The sequence below is a fragment of the Microcaecilia unicolor genome, chromosome 13 (genome assembly GCF_901765095.1).
Source record: "Microcaecilia unicolor chromosome 13, aMicUni1.1, whole genome shotgun sequence".
NCBI classification, from domain to species: Eukaryota; Metazoa; Chordata; class Amphibia; order Gymnophiona; family Siphonopidae; genus Microcaecilia; species Microcaecilia unicolor.
The window spans coordinates 40,241,297-40,248,872 of NC_044043.1; positions in this window are offsets into that span (position 1 = coordinate 40,241,297).

The window sequence follows — 7,576 nt, forward strand, 5'->3', positions numbered from 1 at the left end:
GATTGTTGCCCAAATGTGGGCACCATATATAAAATCTGAGGGATACAGTGCTGGACACAAACACATAGAGAGTCCCTGCTCCACATCATTTACAATTTATTCAAGACCGACAAGCAGGACTAAAAGGGATGAGGGAGTTTCATCTAGTATGGGAAACATTAGTAATAAATAGGTGAATGAGAGGTTAAGAGTGGGCTTTTAGCCTAGATTTAAATAAATCCAAAGACTGAGCATGATGTACTGACTTAGGAAGTCTATTCCAGGCATACAGAGCAGCAAGATGGAAGGAACAGAGTCTGGCAATAGTGGTAGTGAAGAAGGGTTCAGAAAAGTGTAATTTACTCAATCAATGGAGTGTAGGAAGAGAGGAGAGATACCAAGGCGCTGCAGAATGCATATACCTGTAAGTTTTAAACTGTTTATTAAACTTGATCTACTGCCTTTTATGGAGGGAAGCAAAGCGATTTACAACAAAAAGTGGAAACACTATAAACATTATAGAACAAGAAACTGTTACAAAATTAATCAAATTCATTTTAACCCACAACTATTTCCGCTTTAACAATGATATCTACAAATAATGGGCACTGCGATGGGCACCAGGACAGCACCCCAATATGCCAACCTTTTTATGGCTGAGCTGGAAGAGACATTTCTGAATACACACCAGACCAAACCTCTAAAATACTACCGGTACATCGATGACATTTTTATGATTTGGACGGAGGGGGAAGAAACTCTGAAACAATTTTGCTATTCTTTCAATACATACCATCCAATCAGATTCAAAATTGACTACTCCCCAGAAAAAGTCAATTTTTTGGACACCACGGTCTCAATCAGTGATGGCTGTATACAAACATCTATATACAAGAAACCCACAGACAGATGCAGCTACCTCCACAACTCCAGCTTCCATCCTTCACATACAAAAAGATCCATTCTTTACAGCCAAGCCACAAGATATCACCCTATCTGCTCTGACCCAGGGGATAGAGACAGACATCTTGAAATCCTGACTGCATCCTTCAAACAGAAAGGCTACAACCCCAAAAGAATCTCCAAGAATATTGCCTCTTCCCTCAAAACACCCAGGGAAAATCTGCTACAGTACAAAGAAAAAAAAAAAGCCACAGACAGAATCCCCCTTGTAGTGACATACAACCCAGAGCTGGAGAAACTGAGGAAAATCATAAGAGATCTACAGCCTCTACTCCAGGACGATGAATTACTGAAAGAGATATTCCCATCCCCACCGGTGCTGGCCTTCCGACAGCCACCCAACTTAAAACACAAGCTAATCAGAAGTAAACTCCCAACACAGACTGAAAAGGAAGAGAAGGGCACATTTCCCTGTAATATATCCAGCTGCAAGCTATGCCACAGGACCCCATTGTCATTCACAAAGGAAAAACATTCAACATAAAGGAATCTTTCACATGCTCATCTGCCAATGTGGTATATATCATTCAGTGTAAAAAATGTAACGAAGGATGCTATATTGGAGAAACAGGCCAAATGCTTAAGACAAGATTTAATTTACATAGATATAACATGAAGAAAGCTGGTGCCAGTCAGGTTCCCACCCCTGTGGGCCAGCACTTTACAAGACCAGAACACTGCACCAGTAATTTCACAGTAAGAATCCTGAAAGGTAACTTTAAAACAATACAGGAACTTAAGACCTTTGAAGTCAGAATGATTGAATATTTTGACACCCAACAGACAGGACTGAACAATGATCTGGGTTTTCTAGCCCATTATAAACCATAAAGTTGTATTTCTCTGTTTATCACCCTCCTCTTACCTACCCACACCCATCCTGTTAGACTATCAATGAAATGCTTTGATGTCCCCATGCATACCTCCTACCCACTCCCCCCCCCCCCCCCCCCTGCTAGACTTGTCAATTAGATGCTTGGATGTTTCACTTATCTATACTATCAGCTACCACATTTGCTTATTTCCGATCTGAAGATGAAGGGCAACCTTCGAAAGCTAATCAAGAAATGTATTAAGTTATGTCCAGAAAAAAGGTATCATCTTATTTTCTTTTCCATGTTTTATTTTGTTTGATTTCTATTGATAACCTTTAAGAGTGTACTAACACGGCTACCACACCTCTCAAATTAGACAGTGATACTACAACCTGTCCGGAGGAACCTAGGAGCAAAATTAGCAGGAAAGATGTCCTGAACCCACAGACTGACTAGACCACGCAGCTCGACAGAGCAATCTGGTATCAGCGGACCAGAGCAGGCAGATACGGATTGGGGGTGCAATCAAAGCTTGGCACAGCACAGCGCACTCCAGCCTAGAAGGACAGTGACGACCAGCCAAGGAGTCAGCACAGCAGTGTGCCCTGAGGTTGCGGGAACACTGGATGCAGATGAACTGCGAAAGGTGAGCTGCTACTGGGGGTCAGCATCCTTGCCCTGAAACAGCCCAGTTCTGGACAGTCCACCACCCACACTGCAGGCACCCTATTTGGAGCTGCATGACCCACCATTGAAGAACAGCAGGCCAGAACCAAGACCTCTCACCTGGGGGGTGATGCGGCAAGTATGTGCCCTCTATTCTGCTCCTCTCGGCTGCCTCGATTAACCACAACATTCTCCACTCTTCGAGCAAGTAGTTTACTGATCAGAGCACCAAACTACTGGAAAAAAGGGTGTTCTTCTCCAAACTGCCTGGCGCACCAAACGGCCCAATTTAAAATCTACTCCTGCAATCACACAGCTCACATGCTGCGCAGCTACTCAGGCACTCTTGACGTGATCTTCCCTCCTGCCTAATTACTCACTGCCGCAGACACTCATAGCTGAACACTTTTGCCTCCATCTATTGTGGCAACACCACTACAATTATCAGGCTTGATTATTCCCAGGATAATTCTATTGCCACAAGCACTATATTGAGTAGCAACTACTCTATAACACATCGAACTTCCACTGCTCATTTATTTGTTAAATTTGTATCCCACTTTTTCCCACCTATTAGCAGGCTCAATGTGGCTTACTTAGTACCGGAGAGGCGTTTGCAGACTCCGGTGTGAACAAATACAAGGTGATGTTATGGTAAGATAGAGTGGTTAGTGCAGTGGACTCTGATGCCGGGGAACTGGGTTCAATTCCCACTGCAGCTCCTTGTGACTCTAGGCAAGTCACTTAACCCTCCATTGCCCCAAGTACAAATAAGTACTTGTATATAATATTTATCTTTTAGATGTGACCGTTACTGAAGGACATTTTTCACTGTTAGGCATGTTGTTTTATGTACTAGCTACATTTTTTCTATCTGATCATTCACTGATGCAGGCAAACCCACAGCCAAGGTAAAACAAAAACCACACAAACGCAAGCACCTCAGAGCCCAAACAAAAATCAGACTTGTGAGCGGATTTAAGCATTGCCTTAGAAATGGGAGAGGCACCGCAGGATGGTAATAGTGGCAACTATGTAGCAAACAAGCCAAAATATGGAGGGAAATGAGCAAGAATAAGAATGAAGCTGTGCGTGGAAAGTGGATAGCGAGTCAATGAAGTGACTTGAGAAGAGGAGTTATATGAGCATAGAAACACCAGCAGGAGATAATTGTGCTGCAGATTTTTTTCCCCCTAGATTGAAGGGGAGAGAGATGGCTGCCACCAGGACATGGGGAACTATAGGACCCCCTGATTCCCCTCCAAAACTGAGGACCTTGTGACCTAGTGCCCTCCATTCTTCCTCTGAAATAGCGACACGGGGGGGGCTGGAGGTCCAGTGGACCTCTTTTTTTTTAATTTTTTTTATTTATGAGTTATTAAATTTGCATTTATGCAATAATACATAGATACACACTTCACACATTAAAGTATTAACTAGATATCTCAAAAAGGCAAAAACATCCTCTTATTTAGTCCACAAATATTGACCCAAGATCTAGGAAATTACAGAAAGGTAAAGAAAAAAAATATATAGAGAGAGTAGATAGAACCTTCAGTATCACAGCCAGGATAAGCGCTAGCAATCAAGGAATTCACAGCAGTTATTCTTTAGTTGAAATAAACTCAGTTAACTTCCCTGGGTCAAAAAAAAATGTAATTAACAGCATTCAAAGAAATATAACATTTGCAAGGAAACTTTAATATAAAGGATCCTCCTAATCGGAGAACCCTCTCTTTTAACGTCAAAAACTGCTTTCTTCTTCTTTGAGTCTCTCTACAAAAATCCGGAAATATCTGTATTTTTGATCCAAGAAAAGGAGAGTTCATGTGTCTGAAATAAAGTTTAAATATATTGTCCCGATCCAGTTGTAAAGCAAATGTAACCAGCAGTGTAGTTCTTTCAGTCACTACCTCCAAAGATTGCTCTAAAAAATTCTGTCAAATTAACATCAGACTGGGGCTTTATAGGCAACTTACTCAGACCAGCTCCGGAAATATATTGAGTCCTGGTAATAGGCGGTAGTCCCTCAAGGGGAATACCTAATACCTCTGAAAAATATTTTTTAAGCATATCTAAAGCCGGGGTGAGGGGGGCTTTAGGAAAATTAAGAAATCGTAGATTATTGCCTCTTATCTGATTTTCAAGATATTCTATTTTTCGCTGCTGGAAATTGCTATTTTTTATCAACATTAAAGTTGAAGAATTCACTGCTACTAAATCTTTATCAAAAGTCTCCATTTTGGTCTTCTGTTCTACAATTTCAGATTTTACTACTATTTGAGCTTGCTTTAGTTCAGTCACCTCTCCCCTCAATATACCTGAAATTTGCTGGAGGTTGGTATTCAAGCCTTGAATTGCTTCCCATAGTAAGTCAAGTGTAACAGTCGGTGGTTTAGTCAACCCTCCAAGGTTCCACAGGGATTCGCCGGGCTTCTCTTCAGACAGCAAACCTGTCTGGGCTGTTGTTCTCATCGGCGTCGAAGAAGCAACGGGGTCTCCAGCCGCGCCTGCAGGGGACCGACTTCCGGATTCTGCTAAGTGTTCCCTCGTTGTCTTCGCCTCAACCCCCGGTCTTGGGGGGACTGTTATCTGGGGAGGGCTCAACGAGATTCCCTCAGCGCTCCGGTCTCCAAGATCTCCCGGACCACCCAAAGTGTTACCTCCGGTTCCAAGCACTCGAAGGCCTGATTCCTGTAACGTCGTCTGACGCAGCGGAGGGGGATTGACCTTGCCCGTGGAGACAGGCAAGCTAGACTTCCCTTTCCTCTTACCCATTTCGGGTTTGAGGAAACTCAGTTGCGCAAATTTCGAGCAGGGTTCAGGAGCTCCCGCGGGTGCTTCTACTCACGCCGCCATCTTGGATCGATTTCTTCCCAGTGGACCTCTTACCCTTGCCTCCTGATGCGAGGTCTGGTGGATCTCCTGCCCCCACCCCCCCCCCCCCCCCCCAATGCAAACAAATCAAATCTATGAAGGGAATCTGGATGATCTCACTACCTCAGTATTACCATCTTTGCTAGAGGAAAAGCATTCTTCGCCCGAGTTATGTCTCAAGAAACAGTCTAAAGTTGTGGATCTCGAAGGTGAAGTTCAATTGGCATGAGAAATTAGAAGCAACACATGGTTCAACGTCCAGCTGATTGAAATGTCATTCTGCTTCAAAGTAGGAGAATTTTCATTATTTCTTTGCTTTGGTGGCTAACGATAGTTTGATTATCAGCCTGCTTGTGGAATGCATTACCAACAAAATTGAAAACAATTAACGAAATAACCAACTTTTGCAAATCCCTGAAAACCTATCTCTTCAATAAGGCCTACCACGAGAATCCGTAGTATAACTATCACACATCACCACTCCACTCTGAATGACGTCCTTCTATAACTGTTTGCTAATTCTTTTATGACATCCTTGATCTCTATGTAACACCAATTGTATCTATTACCCTGTAATGGCGATGCCATAACAGATCTTTGTAAGCCACATTGAGCCTGCAAATAGGTGGGAAAATGTGGGATACAAGTGCAATAAATAAATATATAATATACATATCGAGAATTTTGCAAGGAAATAGTACCAAAGCAATATTCAAATAAACTCTTATAAGGGATTAAAGAAATCCCTCCCCCCCCCCCTTAAGGAGGGAAGATCCCAAAAGAACGAGGACTGACCAGACTATCAAGATAATACAGAAAACTCTATATAGAAAGTAGCACAGGAGGATTCATATAAGTTTATTGTTGTTGAAGTTTAATTACATCATCGCAATACATCATCAATTATCATACAATTATCAATTACATCATCAATTATCATGCAATTACATCATCACAGTACAACACGAATAAACGTACCACTATAAACACCCCAGAATACATTCTTCCTGTCTCAGACAGCCTGAAAATTCTTGGAGTCACAATAGATCGAAACCTCACGCTAGAAAGCCAAGCGAAAATTACAACAAAGAAAATGTTCCACTCAATGTGTAAACTCAAACGAGTAAAACCTTTCTTCAAGAGGGAAATATTCCGAAGTACAATCATTGGTGCTGTCACCTAGACTACTGCAATGCAATATACGCCGGATGCAAAGAACAAAATATTAAGAAACTACAAACTACCCAAAACACTGCAGCCAGATTCATATATGGAAAAACGAGATATGAAAGCACCAAACCCGTACGTGAAAATTGACATTGGCTCCCAATCAAAGAACGAATTGCGTTCAAAATCTGCACCCTGGTTCACAAAATCATTCACTGTGAGGCCCCGATCTACATGGTAGACTTGATAGATCTACCAACCAGAAATGCAAAAAGGTCATCACGCACATACCTAAATCTCCACTACCCAAGCTGCAAAGGACTAAAATACAAATCAATGTATGCATCCAGCTTCTCCTACATAAGCACACAACTGTGGAACTCACTACCAAACATTATGAAAACAAAGCACGACCTAACAATCTTTTGGAAATTATTAAAAACCAATTTGTTAAAAATGACCCAACCTAAACACCAGAACCACACAACACAACGAAACTCAAACAAGAACTGGACAAAACTTAACCCTTCCTCCTGACTACCCAATGTACCCCATCACTTATTGATCCTTAATGCAATTACCACTCTGTATTTCTCATACCGGAACTGGCAATCGCCATCACGGTATCATGTAAGCCACATTGAGCCTGCAAATAGGTGGGAAAATGTGGGATACAAATGCAACAAATAATAATAAAATAATAATTACAGCTTGATACACTGCCTTTTCTTTGTTGAAGGCCAAAGCAATGTACAAATCTTTCAAATAAAAAAACATAGCTAAAAGCAAGAATGGAATTCCAATTAGATAGGAAAGAGTACATTCACAGACAAAGTTATGTTTCCAAATAATTAGGCTTAAAAAAATGTAGAGTTAAAATCTAGGATTAAGTTCAGTGTAACTATGCTGCAAGACAGAGGTAGATTGCAAAAGAGTGTATGTGGTTTAACAAAGGGCCCCTTTTTACCAAGCTGTGGCAAAAGGAGGCCTGTGCCGGCAGCGTGTGTTTTTGATGTGGCCCCCTTTTACCGCAGCGGGTGAAAGATAGGTCATTTTTTGTTTTAAGAAATTACTGTGTTGTGGCAAGTGAAGCACTTGCTGTGTGGCCA